The sequence below is a fragment of the Hemicordylus capensis genome, chromosome 2, assembly GCF_027244095.1.
Source record: "Hemicordylus capensis ecotype Gifberg chromosome 2, rHemCap1.1.pri, whole genome shotgun sequence".
Taxonomy (NCBI): Eukaryota; Metazoa; Chordata; class Lepidosauria; order Squamata; family Cordylidae; genus Hemicordylus; species Hemicordylus capensis.
This window is the reverse complement of record NC_069658.1, coordinates 162,354,425-162,368,055: the sequence shown is the minus strand read 5'-3', so window position 1 is coordinate 162,368,055 and position 13,631 is coordinate 162,354,425. Positions and strand designations below refer to the sequence as shown.

At 44.9% G+C, this 13,631-nt stretch overlaps 1 protein-coding gene across 2 annotated transcripts in view; it reads right to left on the bottom strand.

The window, feature by feature from the left end:
• CASR (calcium sensing receptor) overlaps positions 1-13,631 on the bottom strand; it is a 123,827-nt gene that overhangs the window by 97,133 nt on the left and 13,063 nt on the right. The window contains exon 1 of one of the 2 annotated variants that reach the window (XM_053303928.1): positions 1,643-1,915. The exons of the other annotated variant lie outside the window; for it this stretch is intronic. The gene's annotated coding sequence lies outside the window, so the exon portion shown is untranslated. Of the gene's footprint in view, positions 1-1,642; positions 1,916-13,631 lie in introns of those variants that run through there. 2 annotated transcript variants of the gene reach the window in all.

The window sequence follows — 13,631 nt, the reverse complement described above, 5'->3', positions numbered from 1 at the left end:
GTGGGGGTGCTTTAGTAGTACACTGAGGGCTGATCCTCCAGTCTAAAATATCTAGAGCTCGATACCACAGATGTACTGTTCCTCCCATTATGGTTTCCCCCCCTTCCTCTTTCCATTCTGACAAAGTCTCTGATGCTTCACTGGACAAACTTTTAGCAGTGTGGTTTCTTTTCCACAAACAACATATATTGAGGTCACGATTGTATCAAGATATGCTATTGTATGATGTTTCTTTTGTTTTGGATAGAATCTTCTTTGAAAGTTGCAAAGACTGACAATGAATTTATAATCCAATAATCCTAACAATGTTTACGGAGAACTTCTCAATGAATTTACTTTCAGGTGAGTACTTTTAGGATTGCAGCCCAATCTTATGTGAATGCTCCTCAGAAGTAAGACCTACTGGTTTCAGTTTATATTTCCAAATAGGAAATGTGCACATAATTGCTGTCCTATAGCACGATTCACTAAAATTATCCTGAACATGCCTCATTAAAATGAACAGAATCCCCGTGCTCTTGAGCAGGTCCATTTTATTTCAATGGAGCTTGTGCAAATGGATTGTTTACACTAAGCCAACTTTTTAAAACTGAAAAACCCAATTTGTATTTTGCATTTCTGAAGTCACAATTCTATTGCTGTAGGAACTGAAAACCTTACCCCAGATGGTGCCAATATAATCTTTGTTTCAACTCTAATCAACCCGTAAAACACCGTGCTTGTTTAAATCATTCTGATCTCCAACCACCTCTTTTTTACTTCGATACATACAGGATTGTCAATATAATAAATTCCAACCATTAACGATGACAATACTCGCGCTTCTTACATTAGCAGCCGAATCCTTAACACGGTTGGAAATTTTTACGAACCAAGCTTCAACCTCATTACCAGCTGGGAGAAGCCCACCCAGAATACCGCGGGACATACATCGGAGTAAATATGCATAGGACAGGGCAGTAACCGGGCAACGAGACCCTACGCTTGTTCACTTTGCACGTCCCTCTTTCTTCGGTGGAACCTGCTCCCATGTAATTGTGCAGCCAAAGTTCCTCCCCAGAGCATTTTCAAAAGCTTGCGAACTCTTTCCCCCCACTTTCCTGCAGTGCAGACCCGTTCAAAGAGGCTGAGACCCGCAGCACCAGGGATGTAGCTGCCAATTCAGAAGTGCTGCAGGCGCTCTCCTTGGCAGCCCCCACGGTCATGCCCGCCCCAACAGCCAAAGCAGCCAGCCGAGAAGTACACGCGCATCGTCCCTGCGCAGCGCCCAAGTACCTGTTCCATCCAGCTCGGCAGCATCCCGCCGCAAGTTCAGCGAAAAGCGGCGTGGAAACCGCGACAAGCTGGCCGACTTTATTTTCATTTGTGTTATTCCTAGAGCTGATAAGCAGACATCTCCTCATAACGAGAGAGTAAAAACAAGAGCGAGAAAGGAATGCCTGCCCGCGAGGAAACGGGCGCCCAAACCTGGAGAAGCGAACTCGGCCGGACTGAGGAGGGGAAGGGGCTTGGGGCTGCACAGTAAGCGGCGCCCCGCCAGCCTGCAGCGATTCTCGACTTCCTTCTCTTACGCGAAAGCACCTACGACCCCCGCCCCGACCCACCCACAGGGGGCACAGCGCGCAGCGCGACCCAAACCCACCTGCCTGGGAGTCGTTGCCCTGGGGCGAGCGGCGCCTAGCCTCCTCCATAGCGAGCCCGCTTTGACCTTGCGAGGCACCGGCGGGGCTTTCCCGCGCTGCCGTTGAGCGGCTTCAGGAGGACTCGCGTCCGAGAGGAAAAGAGCGAGGAGGAGGGCGGGCCGCAGGTGCCGCTGCTCTGGCTGCCCGCCAGTTTCGGGCACGACGCCGCGCTGAGGGAAGGGGCTGCCGTGTGTCCAGAGCGCGCAAAGGACTCACTCCTCCCCACGCTGGCCAAACCGTAGGCATGGGACGTCCCTCAGTCGTGCAGGAGAGCTCAGGCAACTGGCGCTGCCCTGGAAGGCGCACGGTTGTTTGTGGGGCAGTGCCGGCTGCAGGGAAGTAGCCAACCCCTCTCCCCAAAGGCCCCCTTGCCGTGAGGAAGATCTTGAATAAAATAGGAGGGGGAGAGCTGGGGGAGGGGGGAGCCGGTCCTTCGACCCATGATCTGCTCAATTATAGCGACACCCCTGGGCAGCTGCCTGGGGGACAAAGGGAGTGGGGAGCAGGGGTGTAGCTACAATTGAGCAAAAGGGTTCAAAGAATCCAGCTCCTGAGGGGCCCCCAGCTCCACCCTATTTTCTTCACTATCTCCCTCTGCCAGGGAGAGGAGCAAACACGACCCCCCTCTCCCCTAGCTACAGGGGGAGCCCACCTGGCCACATGTGACATGTTCATGAGCATGGAAGGTACTATGGCAAGTTGTGGGAGGTGCCATTGTGCAACGCACCCCCAAGATAAAACAAAGAACAAACAAAAAGCATGTCCCTGCATATAGCGAACAAGCCTTAGCAAGCGATCTTCCTGAGGGGCTGGTTTATTGCATGTAAAGAATTTATCTATGAAAAAACTTTCATCCAACTTGCTTTTGTGAAGTAGTTGAGAGCAGAACTTTATCACTGTGTGATGTACAGAAAGAAGGGCTCTGCTTATTTAAGGGGCAAATTAAAGTGTCATGCAGCACAATGTTGCAGTAGAATTGAGGATACCATTCCAAACTGCCAGATGGTGGATATCATTTTTTTTAATGTTCCTCTATGTTAGGAAAAAAGAACCCTCCTTCAGAGATGCATGCACCTAGGTAATTTTGTCACCTGGACCTAAAGGCATTTGGAGCCCCCCCCCCCCAGTCCAGGGGTAAGAGCACCACTGCCCTCCTTGCAAGTTTTTTTTTTTTTTAAAAAACAGAGCACATTAGGAAGAGAGGCTGGCCCCTGCTGTTTTCTATGTGCAGAGAGTTTTTTATTTACTTATTAAATCAAAAGTCACATTCGAAAATATAATTTTCCCCACCTGTAATCAGAGGCGGTACAATCCATTCAAGATTCTCACCTCATTTTGCTGCATATGCAGACCTTGATGCTGTACCAGGCAATGCTTGTGACATAGTGGCAGACCAGAGCACATGGATCCTCCACCCGACCCCACCCCTCATCGCATCCCCCAGAGTGACTGGCTGGTGACCTCTAGAACTTTGTAGTCGGCCTTGGAAGCTGGAAGTTTTCTAGACCAGCCTCTTGCTCAGTGAAGGAAACTTACAGCATCCCTGCAAGATGGCTGCCTAGATGCTATTTGAAAACTTCCAGAGAAAGGAGACCCGCCACTTCATGAGGCAGACTATTCTACTGTGAAACAGCTCTTACAATTAGAACATTATTCCTAATGGCCAGCCTTCCTTGTAATTTCAATTCATTAGTTCTACCTTCTGGAGAAACAGAGAATGTCCACTCCTACTAGTACTACATGACAGCCTTTCAGATATTTGAAGATAGCTGTCATATAGCCTCCCCTAGCCCTCTCTTCTCCAGGATGAAAATATCCAGCTCCTTTAACTGTTCATCAGCAGATTTGGAAGGCAGTGGCCTGTAAATATGTCATACTGGGCAAACCCCTGCTAACTGGGCAAAGAGGCACCTTTTACCGTGGTGATTCTCTTTATTTAGCAGAGGGAGAGCAACTGGCCCTATCCACCCCCAGCACAGTACTTCCAGTGACTGTTGCTGGTGTCTTATGTTTCATTTTAGAATGTGAGCCCTTTGGGGACAGGGAGCCATCTTTATTTATTATTTCTCTGTGTAAACCGCCCTGAGCTATTTTTTGAAGGGCGGTATAGAAATCGAAATAATAATGATAATAATAATAATAATGGCGGGAACACCATACAAGCCATAAACACCTGGGCTATACCTGTTATCAGATACACTGCAGGAATAATAGACTGGACCCAGGCAGAGCTAGAGATGGTGGATCGTAAGACCAGGAAAATCATGATCATCAATCATGCTCTGCACCCCCGCAGTGATGCCGATAGGCTATACCTCCCTCGCAGCTCAGGTGGAAGAGGAATGCTGCAAGTCCATCAAACAGCAGAGGAGGAGAAAAGAGGCCTTGAAGAATATATCAAGGACAGTGAAGAAGATGCACTTCAAATGGTCAATAATGCAAAACTATTCAACACCAATGAAACAAAGCAGGCCTACAAGAAAGAACAAGTCAAGAACCGAGCAGAAAAATGGAAAAATAAGCTCCTGCATGGTCAATATTTGCACAATATAAGTGGAAAATCAGACATCACCAAGACCTGGCAATGGCTTAAGAATGGCAACTTGAAGAAAGAAACAGAGGGTTTAATACTGGCTGCACAAGAACATGCACTAATAACAAATGCAATAAGAGCAAAAGTCGAAAAATCCACCACAAACAGCAAGTGCCGCCTTTGTAAAGAAACAGATGAAACCGTGGACCACCTAATCAGCTGTTGTAAAAAGATCGCACAGACTGACTACAAACAAAGGCATGACAAGGTAGCAGGGATGATAGACTGGAACATCTGCAAAAAATACAAGCTACCTGTAGCCAAACATTGGTGGGACCATAAGATTGAAAAAGTTGAAGAAAATGAAGATGTAAAAATATTATGAGACTTCCGACTACAAACAGACAAACATCTGCCACACAATACACCAGATATAACTGTAGTCGAGAAGAAAGAAAAACAAGTGAAAATAATCGACATAGCAATACCAGGGGATAGCAGAATAGAAGAAAAAGAAATAGAAAAAATCACCAAATACAAAGATCTACAAATTGAAATCGAAAGGCTGTGGCAGAAGAAGACCCAAATCATCCCAGTGGTAATTGGCGCCCTGGGTGCAGTTCCAAAAGACCTTGAAGAGCACCTCAACACCATAGGGGCCACAGAAATCACCATCAGCCAATTACAAAAAGCAGCTTTTTGTAAAAAAAAAAGGCAGGGGGAAAGATTAAGAATGAACTCTAAAGATATGGTTTTACCTTGCCAGATTTAAGGTTCTATCTTGATGTTTGTTAGGTATGCTTAGAGAAATTTTTTTTAGGTATGCTTAGAGAGTTTTTGACCTGGAGGGTTTTGATAGAAGGTTTGGATGGCATGCCTACTTAGGGTATGAAAAAAGTAAAATACATAAAGATCTTTTGAATTATTATGTAAGAAGGAGCTTAACGAGGGTATGGTTAAAATGTAAAAATTGGTTAGAACCAAAAATTTTCTTATGGTTATCCTTGATTGAAGCTTTATTGCATAAAGAACCAAACATCTAGATGTGTTGAGGTATTTACAGAGATTTGTTGTATTTTTATGGAAAGGATTGTAAGTTAAAAAGCTTAATTGAAATATAAAATTTGGTTAGAGATTGATTTTAGTACAGATGTTGGCCATAATATAGAAAGGGCAGCCTGGGAAAAATTATGGAAGAGTGATTTAAAACTTACTGCTTGCTATGTTTTGAAGGGAAAGTATTATAAAATGATTTATATGGTATCTGACATTAAAAACTGGCATTAATGTATAAAAATGTTTTAAACAAATGTTCGAAGTGTGGGCACACTGAAGATATATATATATATATTTTTTTATTTTTTTTTTGGTAGTGGACCCGTGGGAAGGTTAAGGCCTATTGAGAGATGATATATAATGAATTAAAGAAGGTGACTTTTCCCAAGAAGCCAGAATCCTTCCTGCTGGGAACAATATAAGGAGTAATCTTTACAAATGGCGTGACTTTCTTCATGTATGCATTGACAGTGGACAGAATGATATATGCAAAGAAATAGAAGAGTAATGAACTGCTGTTAAGGGAAGATTAGCTTAAAAAGGGGGAAAAAGAGGTCTTGTTTTTGTTTTTGTTTTTTCCTTTGGTTTTTTAATTGTTCTGATTTTTTTTCTTGTTATATTTAAAGAATTATTTTCCTATTATTGATCTTACAGCAGGATTTGATTTGAAATGCAGGGTGGGTAGATTAATGGTTTTTTCTTTGCTTATAACCTTAAAGGTTTAAATTTGTGGTTTTTATTATTATTATAATAAGGGTAAATTTTATAGTTATAATTTCACGAAGAGAGGTGCGCGGGAAGTCCATTTGTGTTTATTATGATTGTTATGTTTATTACTGTTAAAAATTAATAAAAATTGAATTAGGAAACAAAAAGCAGCTTTACTGGGAACAGCCTATATTCTGCGACGATATCTATAACAACAGCAACAACATTGACAATAAAATTCTGGCATCCCAGGTCCTTGGGAAGGACTCGATGTCTGGATAAAACAAACCAGTCAATAACACCTGTCTGACTGTGTAAAATAATAATAATAAATAATATCTAGCCCACATTTTACTAATTTGTCCACAAGGATATTGTGGTGGATTTTGTCAAAAGTAAAGGTAAAGTGTGCCATTGAGTCGACTCCTGGCTCAAAGTGTGGTGTCGACTCCTGGTGACCACAGAGCCCTGTGGTTGTCTTTGGTAGAATACAGAATACGTCGACGTGTGACGTGTACAGAGCGTGCGTGGTGGCAGCGAGTGCGCGCACGCACGCCAGAACGGGCGCATGTGTGTAGCGTACTTGAGCTCTGGAGGGCTAACGACGGGGCCAGGGGCGGCAGGGAGGAACGCTGCTGCCCCAGAAACTTTTCCAAAAACTACAGCGCCGGAGGGGGAAGAGTGGCGGGGGGGGGAGTACTACCCCCCCCCGCCGCCCTTAAAGCTACAACCCCTCTCCGTGCTGAGCCGCTGGACTGGCTCAGAACCGGACCGGTTTGGAGGCCTCCAGCATGGCCTCCAAACCGGTTCAGGCACACTCCTACTTTTAAAGAGGTGATTATCTTATATAATTTTAACAGGAAGAGAACAACCTGCCATTCTCCAAGAGTTCTCGAAGATTACAGATGGTGGGCTAACATCCTGACTACATTACTTGATGAAAAAATGTGTTGAACTCAAGTAGTCCTTAAAATAATATCTGTAAGTTCCTTCAGTTCCTAAGGATGTAATTCATCTGGACCAGGAGACTTAAACTCTTTTAAGGCAGCTAGATGTTCCTTTACCATCTCTTTACTTATTGTGAGGTGTAATTTCCTCCTTTTTTTATTTGTGCATCTGTTGCCTGCCTGGACTACCTTCTCCTTGTGGGGATAGGACAGATGCAAAATAGGCATTCAGCAGTTCTGCCTTCTCTCAGTTACCAGTCCTTTGGCATGCTTTAGATATTTTACTAAAAGAAGAGAAAGCTTCTCAGTGAATTTTTAGCCTACTTTCCAGTAGTGATGTGCACAGACTAGTCTGGACATGGAGCGGTTTGGCGGTTTGATGCCGGGGTGGGGGTTCTTTTAAGGGCAGGGACGCAAAAGACTCTGAAGACTTTTGCTGACGACCATGGGAAGGGGCAGCAAGGAGGTACCCTGCTGCCCCAAATACTTACTAAAATATGCGCGTTGGCGGGGGGGGGAAGCGGCGGGAGGGGTAAGTACACCCTCCCCACACCCTTAAAGGAACTCCCACCTTCCAGTAGGCTTATGAGATCACCCGGCATTCTGTGTGTGTCCCCGTGTGTCCCCTCCTATCAATTCTGCAACACCTGGACCAATATGAATCAAATCGGCTACAGTTGTAGAGACACATAGAGACACCTCAACAGTGTAGTCTGTGATGATACCATCCACCTGAATCCAAGATGGTGGATGCATAAACTTTTGAGGCACAAGCGGGCTAACTTGTGAACCACTTAACAACAGCAACTTATATACTGCTTTCAACAAAAGTTTCCAAAGCAGTTTACACAGAGAAATAATAAATAAATGATGGATCATATTCAAATTAACCAATCTGAACCAAATTTGCTGCAGCTGCAGGGACACATTGATTGATTGATTGATTGATTGATTGATTGATTGATTAAGTGCCATCAAGTCAATGTTGACTCTTAGTGACCACATAGATAGATTCTTTCCAGGATGATCTGTCTTCAACTTGGCCTTTAATGTCTCTCAGTGGTTCAGTCATTTCTTTTGTAATTGAGTCCATCCACCTTGCTGCTGGTTGTCCTCTTCTTCTCTTTCCTTCAACTTTCCCCAGCATATGGACTTCTCAAGGGAGCTGGATCTTCACATAATGTGTCCAAAGTATGATAGTTTGAGCCTGGGCATTTGTGCCTCAAGTGAAAATTCTGGATTGATTTGTTCTATGATCCATTGGATTGTTTTCCTGGCTGTCCATGGTATCCTCAAAAGTCTTCTCCAGCACCAAAGTTCAAAAGCGTCAATGCTTTTTCTATCTTGCTTCTTCAAAGTCCAGCTTTTGCATCCATAGAGTGTCACAGGAAAAACCATTGTCTGAACGATTCTAATCTTTGTAGGTGTAGACACGTCACAGCATCTAAATATCTTTTCCAAGGCCTTCATTGCTACCCTACCAAGTGCTAGTCTGCGGCATATTTCTTGACTGCTGGATCCTTTACTGTTGACAGTCTATCCTAAAAGGCAGAAGCTATCCACCACTTCAATGTCTTCACTGTCAATTCCTAGGCTGGTTTCTGTACCCATTGTCATTAGTATAGTCTTCTTTACATAGGGACACATAGGGATGCCCAAATGCCATAGTGAATGATGATGTCATCCACTCCAAGATGGCGGGTGCGTGAACATCTGAGGCATATGCGGGCTAATTTATGGACTGTTTAACCAATTTAAATCAAATTACATACAGTGGCAGTGAGTGACACAAAACAACACCTCAGTGGCGTAGTTTGTGATGATGTCATCCACCCCATCCAAGATGGTGGGTGCATAAACCTTTGAGGCGCAAGTGGCTAACTTGTGAACCGCTTAACCAATTTGAACCAAATGTGCTACAGCTGCAGGGATACAGAGGGATGCCCAAATGGCATAGTGAGTGATGATGTCATCCAGTCCAATTCAAGATGGCGTCCACATGAACATCTGAGGTGCAAGTGGGCTAATTTGTGGACTGTTGAAATGATTTAAACCAAATTATGTACAGTTGCAGTGAGTGACACAGGGACACCTCAATGGCATAGTTTGTGACAATGTTATCCAACCCAGTTTAAGATGGCATGCACATAAACATTTGAGGGGCAAGTGCACTAACTTGTAGACAGTCTAACCAATTTGAACCAAATTTGCTACAGCTGTACGGACACATAGTGATGCCCCAATGGTGTAGTTTGTGATGATGTCATCCACCCCAATCCAAGATGGTGGATGTGTGAACGTTTGAGGTGCAAGTGTACTAACTTGAGGCCTGTCTAACCGATTTGAACTAAATTTGATAAAACTGTAGTGTGTGACACACAGGGACACCTCAATGGTGTAGTTTGTGCTGATGTAATCCACCCCAATCCAAGATGGTAGATGCATGAATATTTGAGGTGCAAGAGATCTAACTTGTGGACCTCGATTTGAACCAAATTTAGTCCAGTTGTAGAGATAGTGAAAGGAAAGTAGGCTGATTAGTTCTTATTAGAACAACTTGTTATCAACTGCATTTACTTGAAACACAATTTTCTTAAGTTCAGAGCTCTCCAGTGCAATGGCAACTGGATTCATTTGGGGGTAATCTTCACTGCCTCTTCAAAAAGAACAATCCTAATGATTTGACCCTATGTTGAACCATCATAGCAAGAATAGACTACCGGATGACAGTAAGGAAACAGCTACTCCAAATCAAATCATATACTATATTACAGTCACAGACCAGTACATAATAATACATCCTCACAGAAGTCCAGCAGAGTAAACCATAAAAGTTGTAATATAATATTGACACATTAAACCTCAAAACAGAACTGCTGAATTGAATTAATAATGAGCTCCTGGTGAATCTTGATGACTACCAAACAAAACTTAGCCACATTATAAGATACTAGTGTTTTCAAGCCTGTTAAAATAACGGGCGCTAATAGGGGAGAGTTTTGCCGCCACCGCCAAGAGTGCCCCACTCCCTCTTGCCCTTTCCCCTCCCCCTGCCCCACTCCCTCTTGCCCCTCCCCCTGCCCCACTCCCTTTTGCTCTTTCCCCTCCCCCCTGCCCCAAATCCTCTTGCCCTTCCCCCACCCCCACTTCCTCTTGCCCTTCCCCCACCCCCACTTCCTCTTGCCCTTTCCCCTCCCCCACTCCTTCTTGCCCCTCCCCCCTGCCCCCTCCCTCTTGCCCTGCCCCTCCCCCTGCCCCACTCCCTCTTGCCCTTGCCCTTCCCCCCTCCCCCACTCCCTCTTGCCCTCCCCCCTCTCCCCTGCCCCACTCCCAGTTGCCCCTCCCCCATGCCCTCCCCCCTGCATTTTTAAATTTTTATCTTACCGGCCCTCCGCTCCTCCTCCCGGGCGGCAAACAGTTTACAGTTTACATTTTTGGAAGTGGCAAGGGGAAGCAGCAGCAGGAGGCGGCAACTGGGTCCGATGCCGGCCGCGGTGGGCCCGCCACGCCACGCAGCCTGCCGTGGCCACTGCCGCCGCTTGTCCATCGTTGCGGCCGGCTGCCGGACAGCCACCGCTCCCCCCATTTCCACCTTCAGCCCCTGGTATCAGGGCCCACTGCGGGCTGCCCGTCTGCTGCCGGGCCGGCTCCGCAACCACCAACTGTCGCCCCTCTGCGGCAGCCGCTGCCGCCATGGGCCCCACTCGCCACCCCGTTGTCCCGTCGCGGCGGCCACCGCCTCCATTGGTCCCTGCCAGCCCGCCACGGCCGGCATCGGCTCCAGTCGCCAGCCACCGCTCCCCCCATTTCCACCTTCAGCCCCTGGTATCGGGGCCCACTGCGGGCTGCCCGTCCGCTGCCAGCCCGGCCCCGCAACCAGCAACTGTTGCCCCTCCGCGGCCGCTGCTGCCGCCATGGGCCCCACCCGCCACCCCCGTTGTCCTGTTGAGGCGGCGGCCGCCGCCATCAGTCCCTGGCGGCCCACCACGGCCGGCATCGGCTCCAGTCGCTGCCGCCTCCTGCTGCTGCTTCCCCTCGCTGCTTACTGGGACCAAACATGGCCGCCCGTGTCCCAGAATGGCCGAGAAAGACACGGGCAGGGACACGGGATCAGACTCAAGCTCTTTATTATAGAGGATTAAATCATTCTGGTCAGCTAGAAGATAATCAAGATAAGAAGAGTCCATAGGACCTGGATGACATAAAAGGAATATATATATTTGTGCTGTAAATCTTGATAAAATTGACAATAGAGGAGCATATGAACCGTAGTTTTGATGTCTCCTGAATTAGAGTAGCAAAAACGTTCTTTATAGGTAATAAATAAATAAATCTCTCCCTCCCAGAACTGCTGTTTATAAAACATTGCAACATGCCAGCATCAAAGCTCTGCAGTATCAACTACTCCCCTTACATGGATGCTAGGAGCAAACCCTGCACTACTTTCTGTGCTAAGAAAGGAGCAATCATGGGTGCTACTTTTATAACTACCTGCATAGCAATCACGGGTGCTACTTGTATAATACTTGTAGCTAAGAGCTACAGATTTGAAAGTCTCTAGTTTAAATATTACCTCTGTTGTGAACTTGCCTTAGGCAAGCCATTTTCTCTCAGCCTCAGCTTCTCCCTGACTGTTTTGCAATATGGGAATAGTAATAGTGACCTACCATTAAGGGACTGTAATTACAACAAAATAAGGCATGCAAAGTGCTTTGAACATGTGAACATGCTAAGTATTATTTATTTATTTAAGTTAAAAATATTTACAATACTTGAACATTGCTTTTCAAGTATAATAGTTAACAAAGTGGTACACAATTTTTTTAAAAGGGGAGAAAAGATGTATAGGCAGATTATATTGCTCTCACAATGATGAATCCCATAAAATGTATTTAGACAACGAAGAAGATATTTTCTAACTATTGTTATCCTGCTGTTCTGAAAGAATTCCTAAACCATGAAAAATGAAGCTAAGCTATCTTCAGAATGTCAGATATTGTCAGTCTGTAGGAGTGTGCACAAAACTGGGTTGCCCAGTTCAGTTTGAGTCCGGTCCAGACTCAAATTGGACCAGGCATGTTCGGTTTTTGCACTCCCTGAACACGCCCCTCCCCCAGTTCAGTTTAGGGTAGGTGGGTTGCGATTTTAAAAATAACTACCTGGGCATATTCACTGCTTCCCCCCACCCTGACTGTTTGAGCAGTGTTCATCTCATTCCAGACCTGCCCTCCATTTGTGGCCATTTTGGAAGCCTCCATGCATGCCCAATGCCCAGAATTTTTCTTTTTTTAAATCACGAACCGCTCAAACGGCTGGGGTGTTTCAATCCAATAGCAAACTGAACCAGTGGTGGGTGGGTTGGTTGGTTCAATATTGAACCATTGAACCTAACCAGTTCAATGTCAAACCTGTTTGACATTGAACCTGTATATTTTGGCATCTGAAGCAGGGCACTAAATGCCTCCCTCAATCCAGGCACTGTACTCCGTTACACCCCCCCCCCCCGCAATACCCTGTGGGTATTTACTGCATCATTGCAAATGTGTTGTAGGTGAATTCATACTGTAGCAGTCCTCTGTGAAATTAAGAGATATACAGGTGAAACTCGGAAAATTAGAATATCGTGCAAAAGTCCATTAATTTCAGTAATGCAAATAAAAAGGTGAAACTGATATATGAGACAGACGCATTACATGCAAAGCGAGATAAGTCAAGCCTTAATTTGTTAGAATTGTGATGATCATGGCGTACAGCTCATGAAAACCCCAAATCCACAATCTCAGAAAATTAGAATATTACATGGAACCAAGAAGACAAGGATTGTAGAATAGAACAATATCGGACCTCTGAAAAGTATACAGTGTACTGTGCTTGATTGGCCAGCAAACTCGCCTGACCTGACCCCATAGAGAATCTATGGGGCATTGCCAAGAGAAGGATGAGAGACATGAGACCAAACAATGCAGAAGAGCTGAAGGCCGCTAATGAAGCATCCTGGTCTTCCATAACACCTCATCAGTGCCACAGGCTGATAGCATCCATGCCACGCCGCATTGAGGCAGTAATTGCTGCAAAAGGGGCCCAAACCAAGTTCTGAATACATATGCATGCTTATACTTTTCAGAGGTCCGATATTGTTCTATTCTACAATCCTTGTCTTCTTGGTTCCATGTAATATTCTAATTTTCTGGGATTGTGGATTTGGGGTTTTCATGAGCTATACGCCATGATCATCACAATTATAACAAATTAAGGCTTGACTTATCTCGCTTTGCATGTAATGCGTCTGTCTCATATATCAGTTTCACCTTTTAATTTGCATTACTGAAATTAATGGACTTTTGCACGATATTCTAATTTTCCGAGTTTCACCTGTATGTTTGCAGCTCCCTAACAAATATAAATGTTTGCAGCTCTCTAACAGACATATAAGATGCACATATGTAAAATTAAGGTAAGTATACTTCATTGAGCTAATCTCCATAAGAGGGGAAAACTGAAAAATACATGATATTTTTTGGTCATAGGTATGTTTATGAATCTTAAATGTCTTGTTGAATTAGTGACTGGTTGTAGATAAATCTACATATTGCAGCATATTAGATCAGGAATCTATTTTTTATTCCTTTACTTTTTGACATATTCAGTGTTCTGTGGAGGTGTGTGTTGGGGGACACCAAATATGACGGTCAAGATTTCCTACCC